This window comes from Podarcis pityusensis (assembly GCF_964106645.2).
Source record: "Podarcis pityusensis genome assembly, chromosome: 5".
NCBI lineage: Eukaryota > Metazoa > Chordata > Lepidosauria > Squamata > Lacertidae > Podarcis > Podarcis pityusensis.
Window position 1 is genome coordinate 27,709,948 of NC_138032.1, and position 22,689 is coordinate 27,732,636.

General features: G+C 42.5%; 1 protein-coding gene and 1 long non-coding RNA gene across 4 annotated transcripts in view; one reads left to right on the forward strand and one right to left on the reverse strand.

Annotated features, from left to right (window-relative positions):
• The window catches only part of GRK7 (G protein-coupled receptor kinase 7), a 45,149-nt gene that overhangs the window by 15,521 nt on the left and 6,939 nt on the right, over window positions 1-22,689 (reverse strand). The window lies entirely within an intron of this gene.
• Window positions 1,008-11,530, forward strand: LOC308478545. 3 transcript variants are annotated; one of them, XR_013987135.1, is made up of 4 exons: window positions 1,008-1,236; window positions 5,226-5,344; window positions 9,583-9,681; window positions 11,208-11,530. It is a non-coding gene; the product is annotated as an uncharacterized lncRNA (long non-coding RNA). The 3 variants fall into 3 exon arrangements; XR_013987136.1 differs by lacking the exon at window positions 11,208-11,530 and having other exon boundaries at window positions 9,583-11,199; XR_013987137.1 differs by lacking the exon at window positions 11,208-11,530 and having other exon boundaries at window positions 5,226-5,336; window positions 9,579-11,199.

A 22,689-nucleotide genomic window follows, 5' to 3' on the forward strand; every position in this document is an offset into this window, starting at 1 on the left:
CATGTCCATAGAAAGGGATGGAGGGGGAAGCTCCCTTCCATTACACAACACTTTTATAGCTTATCCCAGCACACATGGGTCTATCAATGAATGCTCAATTGGAACTGCTCCTCTTTGCTTCTGGTAGCTACAATTGTGCCTTTCTATTGTTCTTGATGGTTTCAGCTGATGGATTTTAAATGCAATTTTAAATACGGTTTTATTGCATTTTAATCTGATTATTTTATTAGTATAATCCACTCTTGGAGCCAACTGGCTGGAAAGCAAATTGAAAATAGAATGAATTAATGATTGAATATAATATTTTGAGGAAAAACCAGCCATTACTGTTTTAAAACACATAGGCGCAGATTTTTCTCCCCACGCTTATAACAAGTTTCCATTCTTTAAATAGAAGTCGTCTTATAATTGTTTGTTTGTTTTATTCTTAGTTGGAGGGGTCAACCAGTCAGCTGGCTATGTGTTCCACTTTACAGAGGACTATCTAAAGGGGATATCTCTATGAAGGATTGCCTAGTCTAAGTCCAGTTTAAAGAATACAGGCATAAAAAGGGAGAGAAGGGGCCTTGAAGCTGCCAATCAGACTGAGTAGGCCCAAGGATCAGTCTTCCACCAGTATGGAGAGATGTATTGTATTTCCATTGAAATGATAGCAATAATGTCTAAATGTGGATCTGTACATATAAATATAAAAGGGACGACAGAGGACGAGATGGTTGGACAGTGTTCTTGAAGCTACTAACATGAGTTTGACCAAACTGCGGGAGGCAGTGGAAGACAGGAGTGCCTGGCATGCTCTGGTCCATGGGGTCACGAAGAGTCGGACACGACTAAATGACTAAACAACAACATATAAATTAGCATATGCAAATATTTGTGGTGTAGCCAACTAAGTTGTGCTCAGAATAAACCCATTAAATTAATGACCCTACGTTCAGTCATGCCCATTATTTTTTATGGGCCTACTTTGAGTAGGACTAACATTGGATGCGACCTTTTGTCCCCTTCCTCCCCCTCCATGCATTTCCTTTCTATCTGTGATGCATAAATGACCACCCTGACAACCAGTCCTCCTGGTGAGTCACTGTCTTCACCCTGGCTACAGAACTGAGATTAGGAAATGGGCTATGATGCGAGGATCTCGAAAGAGGCTATGTGATGAAAATAAAGGCCTGAAGAAGGAAGGAGAGAAGATGCAGCGAATGGAGGAGGAGAGGAAAACAGAAATGGGAAAAGGTGACTCAGGGAGGGGAGGGGGAATCTTGTGCAGAGCCCAAAGGAGGAAATGCTGTGTGCTGGTGGTAAGAAGAGGCAGTCAGGCAAGAGTAGTAGCAAGACAAAAAGGAGACCATACATTGATTGAACTAACCCTTCAATTCTCCATACGCGCATCAAACCGAACCCAGAAGTGACCAAAAAAGTAAAAAATAAATAAATGCAAGGAACAGGGCAGGGCAGAAGTGGGGCAGGGGCACAACAGGGTGTTTGCGAACTTTTTCAATTGTATATGATTTCACTGATGTGTGCGGTGCCTTGAAATGGGGATGTTACGTAACCGGGGGTTTAATGAAAGCGCCAGCCAAACCTCCCTGGGGAGAGCACTGCACAAACGGGGAGCCAGTACAGTGTGTGTGTGTGTGTGTGTGTGTGTGTGTGTGTGTGTGTTCGCCATTGGTAAAAGGGACGCAGGTGGCACTATGGTCTAAACCACTGAGCCTTGCCGATCAGAAGGTCGGTGGTTCGAATCTGTGCAACAGGGTGAGCTCCTGTTGCTCTCTCCCAGATCCTGCCAACCTAGCAGTTCGAAAGCCGACCAATGCAAGTAGATAAATAGGTACTGCTGTGGTGGGAAGGTAAACGGCGTTTCCGTGAGCTCTGGTTTCCATCATGGTGTTCTGTTGCGATAGAAACGGTTTAGTCATGCTGGCCACATGACCCGGAAAGCTGTCTGTGGACAAATGCCAGCTCCCTCGGCCTGCAGCGAGATGAGTGCCACACCCCATAGTTGCTTTTAACTGGACTTAACTGTCCAGAAGTCATTTACCTTTACATTTTTTACCTTTGCCATTGGTACATCATTTTTCTACTGTGATTAATTTTCATCCTATAGCCAAGACACAGTAAGGAGGAAAACCTAGAAGGAGGAATGAGAGGAAAATGCATTTGGGGAATATTTTAATTAGAACTATCTTTCACTTCCAGTTTCCAGGATTGCTTGGGGGAAATCATATGCTTTAAATGTATTTTTTAATGTATGGTGTGTTCACTGCCCTAGTTCAGCAGTTTCACACTGGAGTTTCTCTGGCAATCTTTGCTGACCTGAAATTCTCCATTCATCAATAAAAGATCTTCAAATAGAGGCTCCAACATGTTTCATAGGAAAGAACTTACTGGTGTCTTGGCACAGATTAAGTTTTGGGGGCTAGATTAAGCAGCAGAGTAACTTTTGGAAGTTCAAGGTTATTATAGATTTCTGCAATTTTGGGGTCCAACCTTTTGTGAAAGGGTTTTCAAAGGAAATTTGGATCCAAAGTGAAAATTTCCATTTCAGTTTTGAATTCAGCCTTTTTTTTCAACCTGTTTATATTCAAAATGATACAATCTGGAAAAGCTAAGAAAATCAATATTCTGCACATCTCTAAGTTTGCCTTTTTGGAGAAATGGATGCTGAAGGTTACACTTAAATAAAAGATCAAAACAATATCTTACCACAATCCCAAGTCATTTTATGGAATTTGGTCTTTTTTATTTCAGTGGTATATGATTTCTAATTTCTGTATTGAGGATTATGGCCCAATGAGAAAACTTAAATACAATTAATACTAACACTGGACTTTTATAGTCGTTTCACCGTATTTTAGCAACAAAGGTGAAAATGGTCTGTTTGCTATAGACTTGATTCCATCATCATTATTATTATTATTTTAAATCAAATTCTGGTTGCCGTGTTAAAATATATATATATATATATATTTATATTTATTATTTTATGAATAAGTGTCATGCATTATCACAATATATATGTAGCTGTTTGATGAACTTAACCCAAACCACTTTCACTCCTATAATATATTAACCCTTGGTGCAGCAAAACTGTGAGTAAGGCACACATTTGTAATAAATTTTTAGGGAGGCTCCAAACTACAAAATGTATGATGCAATTACAGTAAACCACAAGCAAAACAAACACACATGCACAAAAACATCTGGAGCGTACGAATTGACATGTGAGTGTAGCACACCAGATTTCAGATTCAGTTGAAATCTGCTTCTCAGAAAAGGGAATGGAACTGAAAAAGTGAATTCCTCCAGTGGGGTTGTGCATGCCCCCATCCGTTGTATACTAGCTTCAATACAAACAGCCTGGCTTGTAGTAAGCCAGAGTTCCACTTGACATTTGACCCAGGGAATTCTGGCTTAATGCTAGTTAACAAACCAGGAAAATAAGCTGGGATGTTTGGACGTAATGGGGAAGCCGTGGTTTAATATAAACCAGAATCATCACACTGAAGCTGGTGTAGAATTGCAGGAGGGGAGGACTGACGAGGTTTATGATGGTTTACAGAACCAGGAACGATTGTCTGAACAGTGCCATTGTTTTTACCCTCAATGGGCTGTGGCTGTAAGCCCAAAAAACTTCTAAAAGGAAGTAAGTCTCACTGAACACAATGGGACTCACTTCTGGAGTGGACACTCAGTGTACCGTATTTTTCGCTCTATAGGACGCACTTTTTCCCCTCCAAAAATTAAGGGGAAATGTGTGTGCGTCCTATGGAGCGAATGTGGGCTCCTTGGCTTCAGGGATAGCAACGTGAAGCCTCTGAAGCACAGAGGGAGAGTTCCCCCCGTGCTCTGGAGGCTTCGCGTTGCTTTCGCTGAAGCTGCCTGAAGCCCCCGGAGTGCAGCGCGAACTCTGGAGAGTGCCTGGAGAGCGAGAGGGGTCGGTGCACACCGATACCTCTTGCTCTCCAGGTTTCGCTTCGCTGGAGAGGCGCTGCACAGTTTTCCCTCTCTGCGCAGCGCCCCTTCTGCGAAGCAGGAGAAATGGAAGGGGCTTCGTTGCTCCTGCCGCTTCGCTGAAGGGGCGCTGAGCAGAGAGGGGGAGATCCCCCTCCTATGGTCTGGTGCGTCCTATGGTCTGGTGCGTCCTATAGAGCGAAAAATACGGTATATCATAATCTGATTGCCTGGGTTTTGGCGTACCATTCTAGAGCAGGAGTTGAATTTCAATGGTCATATCAGAGAAAGAACTGCTGACCCTTTCTCTCAAAATAGCAGGCGCTTATGAAGTCAGAGATAGCGCCCAGGGGTCACATTTGCAGGCTGAGGCAGTACATTTTTAACTGCATAAGTCTCATTAGTGTTAATCAGATTCCGATGGCTAAAAGACAGTGTATTAAGAACGTAGCCACTGGTTTCCAAAGCAAGAGTAAGTTAAAGGAAAGCCAGTTAAGTTGCTCCCTTCCAGGTCAAAAGAGAAAAGAAAAGCTGCAGACTGGTTTTGTTTTTTAAAAAATGATAGGGCAGTAAAGGAAGCAAAAGTATTGGGGAAACAGAGGACAAGTGAATGGGATCTGAGGAATTGAGAGATTGTGGCAGGTGGAATGAAAGCATTCCCACAGAGGCCAATGGGTGAGCCTCTTTCCTCGGCAGAAGGGTTCCATTTCAACCTCTGGGCATCTCTAACTAAAAAGTAACAGGTGATGAAAAAGGCCTGGGATAGCGGAAAGTCACTGCCAGTCAAAGTAGGCAATAAAGGGCTGGCTGGTCAAATCAGGCCGTTTAATATGTTCATTGTCATTTGGGTGTCAAGCAGGCCCCTTTGGGAGGAAGAGAGAGGTGTAAATTCAATGAGTAAAGTTAAATAAATAACTGGTCCTATGTTGAAAAGTGATAGGACCAGGTATTTAAGTAACTTTATTTACTGAATTTATACCCCTTTCTTCCTCCCAAAGGAGCTTCCTCAAGCATTTAAGCTTCACTCCACTAAATTAAATAGGCGACTATCAAACACAGATATCAGCCCAACATACCTCACAGGGTTGTTTGTGAGGATACGGTGGAGATGGGGATAACTCTGTATGCCACCTTATGCTCCTTGGAAGAAAGGTGGACTATAAATGCAAATGATGATGATGATGTAGATAGATTAAAAATAAATAAATCAGGTTTCTTTCCCCATAAACCTCAGGTGGTGAATGTGTAATTCTCCATATTTTTGTCAGACTCCAGCTCTCATCAGCCCTAGACAGCCTGGCTAATGTTTCAGAGATGACAGGATGAAGACCAGCACCTTCTGGAAAACCACAGCACAGCTAGTCCTGCTATAAACTGAGGTAGGCAAGTATAGTTCTCCACACCCTGGTGGAGACTGCATTTGTTGAAACACCATACCATTCCAGAGCTCTTAAACAGACAGAAGCCCTGCTGTAGCTTCAACATGCCCCCAACTTGTGTTGTTACCTTGAGGAGGCCATGTGAGAATTGCCCAAATACTCATACTATTTGTCCAACAGTGACTTCAACTCGCCCTCTCTCTTCCTACTGGGAGGAAAACTCCACTTTCCCCATTCTGTCCATATAAACCTCTATCACGTCTGTTGCTTTTTTAAAAAGGACCTGACTACAAGTTGCTGTTGTTTAGTCGTATCCGACTCTTCTTGACCCCATGGACCAGAGCAAGCCAGGCACTCCTGTCTTCCACTGCCTCCTGCAGTTTCGTCAGACTCATGTTGGTAGCTTCAAGAACACTGTACAACCATCTTGTCCTCTGTCATCCCCTTCTCCTTATGCCCTCAAGCTTTCCCAACATCAGAGTCTTTTCCAAGTTACAAGTTATACAACACAGTTGCTAATCGCATTGTTAATGTACTTTAAGAAAACAACAACTTAATACTAGGCATAGGAGCTGGGTGGGTGGGGAATTGCCCACAGGAATGCAGAGCATGGGATGGTATAATAATAGTCTTCCTTTCCCAGCTGTGAGATCAGTTAAACCACACACCCCAACAAGTTAGCATTAGGGGGAAATATTCCATTGGTGCCATTGAGATCCTTTGCCCTTAATGCTAATTGCTGCACCGTGATGGTGGTGGTGGGGAATAAATTTTCAGGAGTGCTGCGTTCCTGAAGACAATTGAACCAGCCCTCTTGCACATGTTTTAAAAATCCTTATGTGATTGCTAATGACATCATGAATATAATGAGTGGTTAGGCCTAAAAAGATTGTAGCCATTTGCTGAAAATTCAACAGCATTTTAGTGCACATTTCTCCTAGTATTTGTGAGGATGCTATCACTTTAAGTGAATCAGATGAGACTGGAAGGGACCTCTAAGCAGGAGACTGATTCAGCAATAAAGAAGCTATGGCTTCCTTTAACAGGACTCCTCAATTTGTAAATAGTTAATCAAGGTTATCTTATGTTTATGGGCATCCTGGATTCTGAAAGTTATTAAGCTAAGAATAACACAATATGCACATTCTTTCCAAAGCAGTTTTCCCTAGCATAATGCATTATTGTTATTTTTACTAATAAATGCATTTTTATATGTATGCATTTGTATGCTAATTGGCTGAATGACAACATTACAAAATTCAAAGAGTGTGAATTTTGAAGGCTAGGTTCGTTTGGTTCACATATTGCTTTGGAAATTGTGAATTAGGTACGTTCACTTTTAAATGTGAACTGAATGGAATTCCTCCTCCATCCATAGCTCTAGCTGATGATCATTTGGTAGCCTTTCTCCAAATTTCCCTCTTCACTGCAAGGACTATGACAGATAGGAACACGAGAGACTCCTATGTATCCCTAGAATGTAGGAATGCAACCATGACTTGCCTCCCACATTCTTCTTTTATTCACTGCCTCCATCTTCCTTCTTCTGCATCATTACCATTTCACTGGGAAAGGGAGATAGAGGCACGCGCAACAGAACGTGCTTTCCTTTTTGTGTTAACAAATTGGCTCCTCAAAAACTCCCATTCTAAAAAGAAGGCAGAACTACTTCACTAATCTAATTTGATCATAGAAACACGGATGGGGGAAATTGCCGGCCAATTAGATATTTAACAGTCGTGCCCTGCAACAAACTATTGCAGCATGGAAAGCTTCTGTTTAGGGTAGGATTCCAACCACTCTGTTCTATTCCATCTTCCCCATCTGTACTGTACATTTAAAGCAGCATTATACCATTTTTAATGGTCACAGCTTCCCCCAAAGAATTCTGGGAGCTGTAGTTTTTAAAGGGTGTTCAGAATTATTAGGAGCTACAATTATCAGAGTAGCTTAACAATCAATCCCTCTTCCCAGGGAACTCTGAAAATTGCAGCTCTGTGGAGGGAATAGGACAGGCTTCCTCAACCTCGGCCCTCCAGATGGTTTTGGCCTACAACTACCATGATCCCTAGCCAGCAGGACCAGTGGTCAGGAATGATGGGAATTGTAGTCTCAAAACATCTGGAGGGCTGAGGTTGAGGAAGCCTGGAATAGGAGGTCTCCTAATAATGCTTGAGGAAGGATCATGGTTCAGGCGAGGTGCTTTGCATGCAGAACTCAGGTTCAGTCCTCAGTCCTGAACTAAGGTTCTGTCCTCAGCATCTCCAGGTAGGGCTGAGAGAGAAGCCTGTCTGAAACCCTGGTGAACCACTGTCAGTCAGTGCAGACAGTACTGAGATAGATGGAGCAGTGCCACAACTTCATATAAAGGAACATTGCTATGTTCTGTCTCTGGCAACATGAAAAACAGCTTTCAAATGTGAACCAGAAAGTGACCTAGCCGGGTGATCAGATGGTTCATTCTACCCTTTGTATATCTATGCTTCTCCGGCTTCCTGTTCAACTACTCCACCTAGTTATCTGTCCCACCCCCACTCAGGGATCATCCACACTTCCGCTTGACCCCTTGCCACTTTCCTTCTATGGATCTTGTTTCTGCCTCATCTAGGGGTGTGTTGTTGATGTTGTTGTTGTTTTGCACTTGCACATATCTCAGGTTCTTCCGAGTCTGCTGGTACTTCTCTCAAGTGTGTGGTGCATAAGAAAACCCAAGTCAGTATTAGTATATAGTTCAATCCTAAACATTTTTACTTTATGCATAATTAACAAACAGCTGGGATCACACCCACATTTGTATATTATACTCAGGGTTTCCCCACCCCCCACCCACCAGCCAGAAATCACTGGAACTTTGTTCTGGCACCTCTCAGGGAATAAAAAAAATCTTGAACGAAGAGTTCCAGCACCTCTTTTTCTAGAAAAATAGCACTGATTACATTACCTCCAACACGCTTTTATCTAATACTTGCTGTTACGGTGTCAGCAGAAAAATGGGAGAGCATAGATATAGCAAGGACTACTAGTGGTACATAAAGCATCTCTGTCCACTTGGCATACAGTAGAAGCAGAGCTTCTCAGAGACAAGGGTTATCTATGAGGTTTTGCCCCCACCGTAGTGTTAGCCCCAAGTGTAGTGATAATTGGAAATAGAAATGAAGGCTGCTAATCATTAAGGGAGAAAAGGCCATAGTTAAGGTGAGAGTTATATCTTCTATCCCAGGTCACCCCTTCATCTGGGTTGGGAGAAGACTGGAAGAAGACATTGGCTATTTCATTCCTGACTATCTCCTGACCATTCATGTATCATGAAGTCACCAGTGGGAAGGAACACATAAGGGATTTGATAATTTACCATGCAGAAGCTTTCTTTATCCACATCTCCAATACCACATGATCTGCAAAATAAAATACACCCAGTAATATCCCCTCCTGCATCAAAATAATGCAGAAATGTAGCATGAATTGAGGGCTATCTTAAGTCTTCTTCCCCTCTTCATTTACATTTTCTCCCCATTATCGGGGCGGGGGGGGACAGCCACATAGTCATGTAGGAAGTGTTTATGGAGCCAAGTACATGAGCTAGCAAACACGTTAAACAAAACAAAACAAGAACCACATTCTCTTACAGCTTGCTGGGAGAGTTTCATTGCTTTACAGCTCATTTAGCAGTATTTACAGGGAAAATAAACTATTTGCATAGACAAACAAGTTTAACTGTGTGTGTGTGTGTGTGTGTGCGCACACGCGTGCCTTAGAGGGGCATTTTAATTGTTTGAGAAAGGTCAGGTGTGAAACTCCACCCATTCTTTCAGGGTTAAACAGTGGCTCAGATATGGAGGGAAACATATTATACTACGTATATTGTGAACCAGATGTCTTCCAACAATTAGTGGCCTGTTCCTATAAACAATCTTATATACATAACCAGATGTACACAACACTGACTTGATTATACTTTCACCTGATCTTTCAAATGTTACAAAAGCATGTTGATTCCTTGGTGATGCCCTATAGATTTGCAAAATACATTTGCACAATGTAACCCTGGCAACATCTATCACCTGTTGCAAGAGGCAGTAGAAGATTTAGATATGTAGCTTGATTTTGTTTAATAAACATTGCCTCTCTTTTAAAAAGTGGCTCCATTTTTTAAATAACACATGCCCCAAAGCCATGCTCGGCTGCTTGCATTTAGTAGCACCAAAGAAGTTCAAGCAAACTGAAGTGATTTTTTTTTTTTAGAAAGACAAGGCATCCAAAGCTGAAAATTGTTTTATGCACTGAAGAGAGAAAAAATGTCCAGCTGAGTGCATTGTATTGCTCATGTCCTGGCAGAAGCAGTGTGGTATTTAAGCTAAGAGAACTGGGGTGGAGTGGGAGAGTCACAATGCAACCCTCCCTACGGGGTCCGTCGGCATAAGGAAAGTGTGATTAAGATATGTCTACCTTTTCCCACAGCTCTTTACAAAACAAACCCGATGAGTCTTGTAAACCAAACAGAGATGCAAATCTGTGTGTCCATCCTTTATTTGCCATGGCACAAGAACTGTTGAACAGGGGGAAAAACAAGCTGAATTTAGCCCTATCAGCTGTTTTGTAGAGCTCACTCCTTCCTCCCTTCACGGGGTGCCGCTGACTGCTTTGTTCTCCATTCCAGCTGTTCCATTCCCCCCCTTCAGTAGTGGCCTTAACAGACCTTGGAGGAATGTAACATTGGACCACAGGAAGCTGTCCAATGTGTTTGGTTTTCTTTCCCTCTGCTTATCACTTACTTTGCCATGGGCTGCCTAAGAGAACAGCAGACTCTTAGCCTGCTTTTTGCCTTTCATTTCAATTGCAATTTGGTAATAATATCTTTGGCTTTTGTCCAACAATATAAGGAATGACAATTTCCTGGTATCTTGTCACTGGAAAAAAAATTCCCATCACAATTAGAATCTGCCACAGTTAAATAAATAATACTGGGGGGGGGGGCATTCTAGATGTTCTTTGCTTCCTATCTTGTAAAACCAAACAAGTTATAGTTCTATTGTTTGTGCGTTTTCACATTCATCGTTTTCGTAGAGACTTCTCATCGTGAGGTGAGAAGCCTCTGTTAAAAAAGAAGGTGCAAAGGTTCAGATCTTGGTCATACTAAATACAGCTTAACGCAAGGAAGGAGGGTGTGACTCCTTCCTTCTCACTTACAGAAACTCTAGATATCAAGAGAGACTCTGAACAGTTATTTGCAAAAAAATCTTTCACACTGTCTGTATCTGTAAGGGCTCCAGAAGCACCATCCCATGAAAAGGTTTACTGAGAAATAAAACACAGGATAACAGGCCAGTTCTGATACTGTGTAGACACCAACACTGCTATCACACCACAGATTAGGGATGGGCAAAGATGCTGAGTGCTCAAAAATGTGTGTGGGGAGTGAGCAAAGTGATCAGGGTATTGCAAAACCTCCCAGACTTTTTGTAGCACTCAACAAACATCTGATTGTTTCACTTCCCTTTCCAAGCAGGGATGGGTGGGGTGGGGGAGCCAGGCTTATTCCCCCACTGCAGAGCACATCCAGTGGGCAGACTTCTGTCCTACCTTTCGGGTGAAGTGCAAGAAACTGTTCTGAACAGAACTGTCTTTTTAAAATGTGTCCATCACAAGCAAAAGAGTTCAAACTTTTCTCTGCTTCCTTTTTTAAAACTTACTTCTTTTTTTGAGATGGGAGGGCATGCATTTTTTAGCCACCCTTTTTTTGGGGGGGGGGGGAATCCACACCTTCCACACTGAGACTAACTCTCGTTTCTCACACAGATTGTAATCTAAAGTACCTTTCCACTTTTTTTCACTCATGTGCTGGGTGTGACACCACCCACCCATCCCGGACAGAGATATCTTGGTTAATGCTATCCGGCTTACACTACTGAAATGTGTTGTACAACAGGATTACGAAGAAATTTCAATTGGTTTGAAACGCAACAGGTATGCTGCCGACTGACACAAGTCAACCCTAACATCTCTCACCAGCTTTAAAATAGCCTTACTGTTTTTTCTGTGATGCAATTCAAGGTACAATTCAAACCCGAGGGTGAGGGACATTTTTCAGCCACAGGGCCACATTTTGTTCTGGTGGGTGGGGCCAGAGGTAAGAGTGAGCAAAGCAATAAATGTGATTTTTACAGGTGGCTAGTTTCTTGACACTCACACTCACACACCCCAGACAAAAAGCAGCAGTAGCAGCAGCATCCAACGATACATTCCAAGCAAGCAAAAATGCCCAAGGAGGGTACAAGGCAATGTCAGTGAACAGTGTGGCCTGATGAAGTTATAGAATGTGTCCAGAGCAGCTGTTTACCAGCTCCATCTGCACCGCAGGCTGAGACCCTATCTGCCCACAGACTGCCTCGCCAGAGTGGTGCATGCTCTGGTTATCTCCCGCTTGGACTACTGCAATGCGCTCTATGTGGGGCTACCTTTGAAGGTGACCCAGAAACTACAACTAATCCAGAATTCGGCAGCTAGACTGGTGACTGGGAGCGGCCGCCGAGACCACATAACACCGGTCTTGAAAGACCTACACTGGCTCCCAGTACGTTTCCGAGCACAATTCAAAGTGTTGGTGCTGACCTTTAAAGCCCTAAACGGCCTCAGTCCAGTATATCTGAAGGAGCGTCTCCACCCCCATCATCCAGCCCGGACACTGAGGTCCAGCTCTGAGGGCCTTCTGGCGGTTCCTTCACTGTGAGAAGTCAAGTTACAGGGAACCAGGCAGAAGGCCTTCTCGGTAGTGGCGCCCGCCCTGTGAAACGCCCTCCCACCAGACGTCAACTACCAGACTTTTAGAAGACATCTGAAGGCAGCCCTGTTTAGGGAAGCTTTTAATGTTTGATGCATTATGGTATTTTAATATTTTGTTGGAAGCCGCCCAGAGTGGCTGGGGAAGCCCAGTCAGATGGACGGGGTATAAATGATAAATAATAATAATAATTATTATTATTATTATCATAGAACTGTAGAGTTGGAAGGGACCCCAAGGGTCTTCTAGTCCAGTCCGCTACAATGCATGAATCTCAGCTAAAGCATTCAGTCCCGAGGGCCAGACAGAAGGTCCACATTTGGCCGCTGCATCTGAGCATCCCCTTTCCTGTCTCATAGACATATGGCTTCATATGTTCATTGATATAAGAAGAGTCCTGCTGGATCAGACCAAAGATCTATCTAGTCGAGCAACTGATGCCCACAGTAACCAACTCAATGCCTCTGGGGACACCCTGAGACAGGACATGAAGGCAAGAGTCCTTTCCCACTGTCATTTCCCCAGGAACTTGTGTTCTGGGGCATGGATGCCTCTGATCCTGGAAGCAGTATATAGTCAATATGTTCAGTAGTTATTAGCAGGCTGGTTCTCCATGAATTTATCTAACCCCTTTTAAAGCTGACTGTGCTAGTGGCCATCACCTTATTGTGGTAGTGCAGTGGCACAGCATGGTTTGCTGGTGCTCAGGGCACGCATTCGCACACCAGGAGCCAGAGGATGAATGGAGTCTGCCGCGCCAGCCCAGCCATTACCACCAATGCCACTGGAGTGACATCAGCCTCAAGCCGCTTTGCAAGGCTGATATGATCGCAGCCTCGCAAAGTATCTGAAGGTCTGGCAGGGCAGAATGAGCAGCAGAAAAATGTGCCCAGGGCCATTGCCCTGGCAGCACCCCCCTACTATGCCCCTGTGGTAGTGAATGCTATACTTTAAACAATGCACTGCATGAAGTCCTTCCTTTTGTCTGCCTCAAATCTCCCACTCTTTAGTTTCGTTGGACGACTTCACAAGAACAATCTCTCTGGAGGCATGGTAACTATCAGGTTTCCTCCCTGGTCACATTTCCTACCTTCTTAACTAAGGTACAATTTAACATGGGCTATTGTGAGAACAAAAATGTTGCATGAAAAGAGATTGTGCAACTATAGATCATACACTAACTATGTGGTTAGCTTGTGAATAGCTCCCTTAAGCTGATCAGAATTATATAAATATGAATGCATACAGCCCTCAGGTGCTAGTCTGTTGACAGGGCTTGCACTGTCTTCCTTTGTTTTTAGCATTTCCAGTAACTATGAGATAGCTTCATTTTGTAGCCAACATACAACAGCCTGTGGCTATGCATCCAGGAACCAGCCAATCAATGTCTGCTAGTACAAAAGCAATCCAATGCTATATTGCTTCTTATCTGAATTCATTTGTTGACTCAGCAGAGATTTCTCATTCATTTGTTTTGCAAATGTCCAATTTTGCAATGGTGCAAAGGGAAAGTTGGATTTAAACACAGCCATTGGGGTTTATTTGTTCTGTGGGCAGGTGGTGGCTTAAGTCTATCGACTGACTAAAAATGAATAATGCATTTTGGTTTTGTGTCCTGGAAGTGCAGAAGGAACAGGATTCCAATGATTAATGGTCCACTAGACTCTTCATTTGGGCATGACCAGGGTAGAGAAAAATCTGAAGCATAGCATAACCCTGTAACTAATTAGGCTAATTTTAAAGATAAATTTATATTAAGGAAATTTAAGGGCCACAACAATGTGATGAAACACCAGACACTCCCACTTAAGCCAAAATGCTTTAACTTCTGCTTTTCTGACCTGTGTTTGACCAGGTCTGACCAGGGGCATTGTTGGGGGGGGGTTGCTCAAGGGGCAAGACCTGGATCTCCTGTTCTTTCCCCCACCCGCTTTTTAAAATAAAAATAAAAAGAGTGACTTAGGGAACTGCAAAGCATAGTCCTGATAAGAACCCAGCAACCTCCCATCTTAATTTCCTAGAGGAATTTATGCATATAATTTATACATATAAATATGTACACTTTATGCAAATTTGTGTCCTGGGGTTGTATCCTTTAAGTACACAGCCTCACAACCAGATGGCTCTCTTAGCTACTGTTTTTAGGAATTAGAGGAGACCAGGATTTGACTAAATTTGCAAAGAGTCAACAAGTGTGGTTTGTGGATTTTAAGGGGTCCCATATCTCCCCCCCCACCACCTATTGTTTGTGGACTGGGAAAAGGGCTTTGGGGACCATTTTTTCTTCTCTGTCTGATAGAGCCATAATTTCCTCTAGTGTGAGCAGTCTCTTTCTCTCCAATCTCACTATCATGCTGCAAAAACCATTTGGCCAGAGATAACTGCAGCAGAAAACACATTGGTGGGCACACCATCGCAAATGATGCTCTCTTTTAACACTTTCCAAAAATTCCAGCTGTCTCCAGAGTTGTATTTCTCTCCCTCTCATTTCTGAATTGTTTGAACACATGCTTTTTTGGCAAAACACAAACCAACTCCGACTAAACACCAAAACCTTGGAGAAAAAAATACATATTCAAGGAACCTAACTTCCAAAACAACTCATATATAACATTGAGCTAGTCTGTCAGTTTCTAATTTTTCAGTCTTTAGTTCAGTTCTCCACATTTCCAATCAGCTTGTTTTTTAAAAAAAAGTCCTCATGACAATTAATCAGCATTTAAGTGCACATTTCTCCTAATATACACATTTGTATATGCAGCTTTACCTAATGTGCATATTTATGCAAATCAATTTTACCTGAATTAATGCATTTTAATGTTATTTTCACGTACATGTATGCACATGTTAACCTAGTCTATGCATTTTTGTATATATTACTTGGCTGGAAAACTATATTGCAAAATTTGGAGAAGTGCGAATTTCAAAAGATTGCTTTATTTCAAATCTGCATATTGTGCTAGAAGTGTAAACCAGATAGGTATGTTCACATTTAAACTCCACCCCCCGCCATCCCTGCTCAAATACGTGTAGTTAAGGTGGACAATCAGATATTGGACAGCAATCAGAAATCAGTACCAAATCTCTTCTCTTCTGTTGTATAAGTGTGCACACACCACCCAGATTTCCAGATACTCCACATTCCAAAAAGCTGTCCCTGGAGTCTCGACTCAGATTGAAATACAGTGCTACCTTGGGTTAAGTACCGTATTTTTTGCTCCATAAGACTCACTTTTTCCCTCCTAAAAAGTAAGGGGAAATGTGTGTGCGTCTTATGGAGCGAATGCAGGCTGCGCAGCTATCCCAGAAGCCAGAACAGCAAGAGGGATTGCTGCTTTCACTGCGCAGCGATCCCGCTTGCTGTTCTGGCTTCTGAGATTCAGAATATTTTTTTTCTTGTTTTCCTCCTCCAAAAACGAGGTGCGTCTTGTGGTCTGGTGCATCTTATAGAGCGAAAAATACGGTACTTAATTCGTTCTGGAGGTCCGTACTTAACCTGAAACTGTTCTTAACCTGAAGCACCACTTTAGCTAATGGGGCCTCCTACTGCTGCTGCGCCGCAGGAGAACAATTTCTGTTCTCATCCTGAAGCAAAGTTCTTAACCTGAAGCAATGTTTCTGGGTTAGCGGAGTCTGTAACCTGAAGCGTATGTAACCCGAGGTACCACTGTAACATGCTATGTGGGCATCTTCCCTAGAGAGAAAGGCGCTTCCCCCTGCTGGACAATACAAGAGATAAGGTGATCTCCGCATGCAAGCACATATCTGGAGGAACACCCTCATTGCAATGCTCTTATGTGCCCACTGTTGTGGATGCATACTGGATACAGATTGGAATGTGTATTCCCATCTGGGATTATACGTTGCTGCAAGAGGTTGGTTGTGTGGTGCTATAGCTGGTCTGGGGCCAGAGATTACAGAATTCTTCTATACCGTATTTGACTGTGTTTACACTCCTGTTTACTAGCTGAGTTTCCAGTGATGGGTTTTTAAAAAAGCTGTCCTTCAGTGACTTTACCCCAAATGCATATGTACTTCCTTATAAAATGCTACTGTCTGATGTGTTGTTTCTCGAACCAGCTTCACACCAGTTGGAGTTCTTAAGCCATTCCTAATTCATCCCTAGCCAAGGTGTGAGCGTCTTTACACTGGGTAAAGACATACCTGCCCTGTCAATGCCCCCTGGTGTGTACACAAACAGAAATAAATCTTACACTAATGAAGCTGTGCTGATGTGAACTGCTAGAGGGGAAAGAACTGTGAAATGCACCAGGGGTGGGGACAACATCTTTGTGCTCTAAGGCAGAAATGTGAATATACCCTCAGGCTAGCATAGCACTTTAGCTTGCTTCTTTTATTGTTCCAGTATCAAAGTTCTCTCTTGATGCTAATTTCGTTTATGGTACGGTCCTAATATAAGTCACCCATAGAACCCTTAAAATAAATCCACAGCAGTGTTTTTTTTAACATAGAAAAGAAAGGTACCGTATTTTTCACCCCATAGGATGCACTTTTCCCCCTCCAAAAATGAAGGGGAAATGTGTGTGCGTCCTATGGGGCGAATGCAGGCTTTTGCTGAAGCCTGGAGAGTGAGAGGGGTCGGTGCACACCGATGCCTCTAGCTCTCCAGGCTTCAGGAAGCTATCCACAAGCCTTGCAAGCCCGGCGGGAGGTCCTGCCGGGCGCGCGAGGCTTGGGGCGGCAGCCTGCAGCCCGAAGCATGGGGTGCCCTCCGGAGGGCTCCCCATGCTTCGGGCAGGTGTGCGCAAGGCTTGGGGCTGCAGCCGTGGCTGGGGGGAAAATTTTTTTTTTATTCATTTCCCCCCCAAAAAACGAGGTGCGTCCTATGGGCCGGTGCGCCCTATAGGACGAAAAATACGGTATACTTCTGGATCTGGTGAAAGGGTCCCTGGAAATGATGCACTCCATTAAAAGAAGCTAGCACTGATGCCTTGGCTGCCAATTGTGCTTTCAACGTGATTTCTAGGTTTAAAAGGACCAAGGAATAACTTGTGCAGAATGTTAACCAAAGGGCATGTAATATGCTAATGAAAAAAACCCCTCCTGAGGTAGAACGGATAAACTTGAAATTGCAGATTCACAACCTGTAGCTAGCCCTTTGTTGCCCTCTTGAAATTAGAAAGCAATTCCTAAAAATCAAAACAGCTTTTCTGATGTTTTCCTAAGAAATGGAATTACACAGGAAAACAAAGGGATTTGGGGGGGGGGATAGGGGCATTTTGTGCATGAGTTTAACCAAAGTATGCTTTTGTCCTATTCAAATATTATGATGCTCTGTCTTCAAAACATGTAAGATGACGCTCTGTACAAGTTACACTGACACCTGTGCACATTCCCAACATGGTACCCATGTCCTATGTCACCCACTGGTGTTTTGCCTATTGCTTGGGAAGGAGTTACATGCAAAAAAATATTTTTGTCATCTTGCCTGCTTCCTCAGAAACTTTGGACCCGCAAAGATCTAATTTAACCAGCTGTATAGTTTTATTGATTTTTTCAACAGCCTGGTTGTATTTTAATTGTATTTTGGTTGCTTGTATAGTCTTTTGTTTTGTTTTGTTTTGTTGTACACCACCTTGAGCTGCCCACTTAACAGGCGGCATATAAACATTTAAACAAATAAATAAAAATCAACTGTGAAATGGATGCTTTGTGGTGCCCAGAAAAGTTTCTTAGATTTCCAAATGTTGCCCTGAGACCAGAAAAAGTTAATGATCCATGATATAGCTTGATATAGCAAGAACCCAATGTTGTCATACTGCACGCGCACACACATACCGTATATAGAATTCACCTTTTACAATTTACAGCTTGATCCTTTGAAAAGAACATTTGGGGTGAAATGTTTGTGCTGTTTTATTGATTGATTGATTGATTGATTGATTGATTGCATTTATAGGGTGCCTTTCTGCTAAGGCATCCAAGGCAATTATAGCCACCAAATATTCATATAAGGATTGCAGCATTTATTTTGGTACAAATCCTTTTAAGATAACCCAGGAGGACAAGAGGGAGGAGCCACAGAGCACGCATCATTTTCTCCAGCTGCATTCCACCTGCCTTAAAAATCATAGGAACATAGGTAGCTGCCTTATACTGAGCCAAATCATTAGTCCACCTAGTTCAGCATTGTCAACTGTGACTGGCAGCCGCTCTCCAGCATTTCAGACAAGGGTTTCTCCCAGTCCTACTTGGAGATGCAGGGCACTGAACCTGGGACCCTCTGCATGCAAAACGATGCTCTACAGTGGTACCTCGGGTTGCATACGCTTCAGGTTACAGACTTTGCTAACCCAGAAATAGTACCTCGGGTTAAGAACTTTGCTTCAGAATGAGAACAGAAATCGTGCTCCGGCCGTGCGGCAGCAGCAGGAGGCCCCATTAGCTAAAATGGTGCTTCAGGTTAAGAACAGACCTCCAGAACAAATTAAGTTCTTAACCCGAGGTACCACTGTACTACTGAGATGGCCCTTCCCCTGTCAGCAGAATGTCTGCCGACATTAATGTCATTCTAACTATGAGCATAATGCATATCTTAATGTTAGTGAAATTAAAAACCATAGGTAAGGACTAGAATCTGGCTTTATATGTGGAGGATAATAATCTTCGGATAATGGCACACACCCAAAGCTCTTCTACCATTGAACATCGTAGCAAGCAAACAAAGCAAGCAAGCAATCTTTTGGGAAAGCTCATTTGGCATTACTGATCCTCTAACTGAAGAACTCCCAATAAGCTTTGGAGAAATCTCAGGATCCCCCAAAACCACATTTGAAAACTAGCGATTCCAAACAATAGTTTGATCACCTCCTTGAGCAAACAGAGATTACAAAATGGAAAAACATGTATGGTTTCTGAATGAAGGGTACTTACGATAATCAACAAAGTCTTCATCATCAGAGTTCAATTTTTTGGCTATAGCTTTCTCACTAGCCACTCTTCCTAAAGTAGAAGTGGGCTGGACATCTTTTCACGGAAACATGAACGACACAATAAGTCCCTACCTTTCCCCCTTTCCCAAAAGGGTGGGGGAAGGGAAGATAAAGGAGGCAATTTAAGTCTGTGTACACAACATATATTTAAAGCACATGACTTACCCCAAAGAATCCTGGGAACTGTAGTTGGTTAGAGGGCTGGAAAATGAAGCTATGTTGGGGGTAAACTACAGAACCCAAGATTCTTAATAGAATAAAGCAAGGACTAGACATTTATTTAATAGGAAGAGGAAGGAGAACAGGAAGCAAGAGGAACAACTCAGAGAATTGTTCAATTTAAGACAAATCTAAACAAAACAAAACAAAAATAGTTATCTATAGGTGAGCAACTTGCTTTCGGCAACATGATTTTGGACTAGAATGCAACTGTAGCCTCATTGGCTGTGGAGCTGCTGCTGGTTATTGTTGTGTGAGGGAAGAAGACTATGTTCTTCTTCACTATCTTCTCTGGGTATTAATTTTTATTCCTTCTGTGGTCTTCTCAGTCTTTCCTTTCATAAATCTTCAACTCTTTCCTGCTCTCTCCTACCCTGAATATCTTTTTTTATAAAACCTCTATCAGAATCTTTACAGAAAAACCTCCTAAGGCACTTTTGTAGGAGCCAAAAAAAGGGGTTGCATACCCTCCAGCATGTCCCAGAGGAAAACCAGGATGCAAGTCTTTCAGGGCTACCATCCCGCACAAGACCATACTGACCCAAAATGGGATGCCCTGATTAAATCAGGACAGTTGAGGGGTATGGAGTTGCACAGCAGGCATAATATCTCTCTGTGCTCCAATTTATAGGGTTACACTATTTATACAGCGGCACAGCTAATTCAACACTAACGAATGGCTACTGTCATCTAGAATGTGATGTGTCCTTAATTCAAAGAACAGTCTTCTATTTGAAGCTGTCTTCTATTTGCAGAGCTGGACCAAGTCCAGTTTTAATGAACTGTAAGAAGGGAGAGCAAGGCCTTGCATGGCCATCAAGTTAGCACCTGGAGATGCACTATATTTCTATAGTAAATTATAGTATTTGCATCCATGCATATAAAGTAGCATGTTTACATTTTATGCACACCTGTGTCCTCCTTTTTATGAGGCGAATGATGTATACATGGCCACCCTACATATTTAATAGAGTTGTTAAATTAGAGTCCTTATGCTGGTCTATGGCATTTCCCCTTACTCCTTGACCTCAGCTTAGCAGTTCCTGCAACTCATAACATGAAGGATGACCCTTTATCAAAAGGCAATCCAGCAGTGGCCCATTTTACTAGATACAGGTGAAATACAAATTGTCCACACACTCCAGTTGTGTCTGTTTAATAGACACAATACCTGTTTTCCTCACTAAGAGACCACATTGACATTCATACAATTTGTACCATAATACATCAATAGATTTGACTTCAGGTTAATAGTCTTTTTGGCTGGCATTAATACTGCCTACCTTAGGCATAATACTGCCTTCCTTAGGAATCACATCTCTCAACTTTGCTAACATGTTCTGACTTCCAAAAGTGGCCTGATCCAGCATGCTCTTCTTATGGTCTTATGGATGTGAATACTTGAATTCTGACATACATGAAAATGTTTCTGTGGAGGAGGTTCATTCTTGTGAAATGCGACTTCGTGAACTGTTTGCTCTTGTCACACTATAATGGACTCATTTCCCTTCTGTCAAATGCTGACAGGCATGAAAGGCTGACCAGAGTAAGGGAGGGGATGTGGCCTCTGGCAGAAAGATGGGATGAAACATTAAATGGGTCTCCAGCTGTTTTTCGACTACAATTCCCATCAACCCTGACCACTGGTCTTGCTAGCTAGGAATGATGGGAGTTGTAGTACAAAAACAGCTGGAGACCTAAGTTTGGGAAACCCTGCATTAGTGCAAACAGAAAACTGGCCCCACCAACCTCAGTCTATCCTTAACAAGCCCCACCTGCCGACCTATGTACAACCAATCCAGGGGGTGGCACTGCCTGTCATCTACCTCCCCCTTAGTCTCATGTGTTGCAGCGTTGTAGTAGAACTTAGCAGGTAGAAGATGGAGACATGACAAAAACTAGAAAGTGCCTTTCTGGCTCCACCTACTGTTGGTTTTCCTGTCTTCTGCCCTACCAGTGTCAACGGGTACCACCTCCCCACTCAGATATCATAAAAAGAACTTAACTACACTTTACAGGCCAACTAGAAACACTCAACCACTGCATTCCTACTTTTGAGTACACCATAGTCTTATTACACCAGTAAGTCACAGATAATGTATTGCAAGCCTTGAACATTTATTTTAAATAGCAAATTAAAACCCTCCTTGAGAGTCTGTCTTCTGCACACAAGCCATATTAAGCTGTTCTGACTATTCTGTTTTAATAAGCCCCCCTCCCCCCGCAACTTTGATAATAACACAGGGCTAGTATTTTGAGAGTTCTCTTTTGATCTCTCATCAGTTACTTTTCCTGCAGGAAATACAGCCTTTTATCAAATTAAACCACACTCTTGCTTAGCTTATGCACCACAACTATCAACCAGTACCAAAAAGAGATATGCTTTAGACCTGGAGCACACTCTTCCTTTTGTGCACTCACAAACCATGGACCTGCAAATTCAAAAGGGCCTACTTATTTCTGGGAAGTTACCGTATATACAGAAGTATGACTAGGACTTACTCTAGGTTGTTTTCATGACAACTGAACCAACACGTTTAATGATAGACATCTGACTGTGAAATACAGTCCCATCACACGCAGCTCTGTTATAGCATACAAGCTTCCATTTCATAAAGCAGTTGATGAAAGATCCAACACCACTAAAATCTATTTCAATAAGGAAAGGAGGGCAGTATTCATGAATCCCAAATCAAAACATTCAAACTATATATAGGTCTATACAACATAAAGCATACTGACATTCCTGTTAACAGATCTTATATTTGGGAAGTTTTAAAAAAATGCGAAATGCTCTCAAATTCTGACGACAGATACTTTCAACATAACCCTATAAACTGTATTAGAGCTTTTTTGTGTTAAATTGAATACTTATCCTTATTTGCCATAGGAGCCAACTCCTAGGGGCCGTGGGGGCTTTGGTCCCCACAATAAAATATGATTATGCAGGGCGGGGTTTACCTGGGGCCCAACAATATTTTATTTAAGTTGGCACCCCTGTCATTTGCTCATATATAAGATGGTGGTTGCACAATAAAATTACAATAAGAAAGGTGTACAGGGCAATGTAAATACGGTAAATATATTTGCCTCACTGTTTAGGTTTACATGCTATATACAAACCAGGAAAAGAATTCCAGCAAGCTATTTTTTGCTGCTGTCGTTCTAATGTGTGTTATATTATTAGGGCTACCTGCAGTGATTATGAACTGATCCTTATTTAACCTGTCTTAACAGCGGTTACACAAGAAACGTAAATTGGATAACAAATACAGCACATTATGTACCATATTTACGTTACCCAAAATTTATTGTATAATTCCCACTTAAACCTCGAGCGCTTTGTATCACAATCAGTTCATAACCCTCACAGCTAGTGCCATTAAAGCTATATACTAATGGC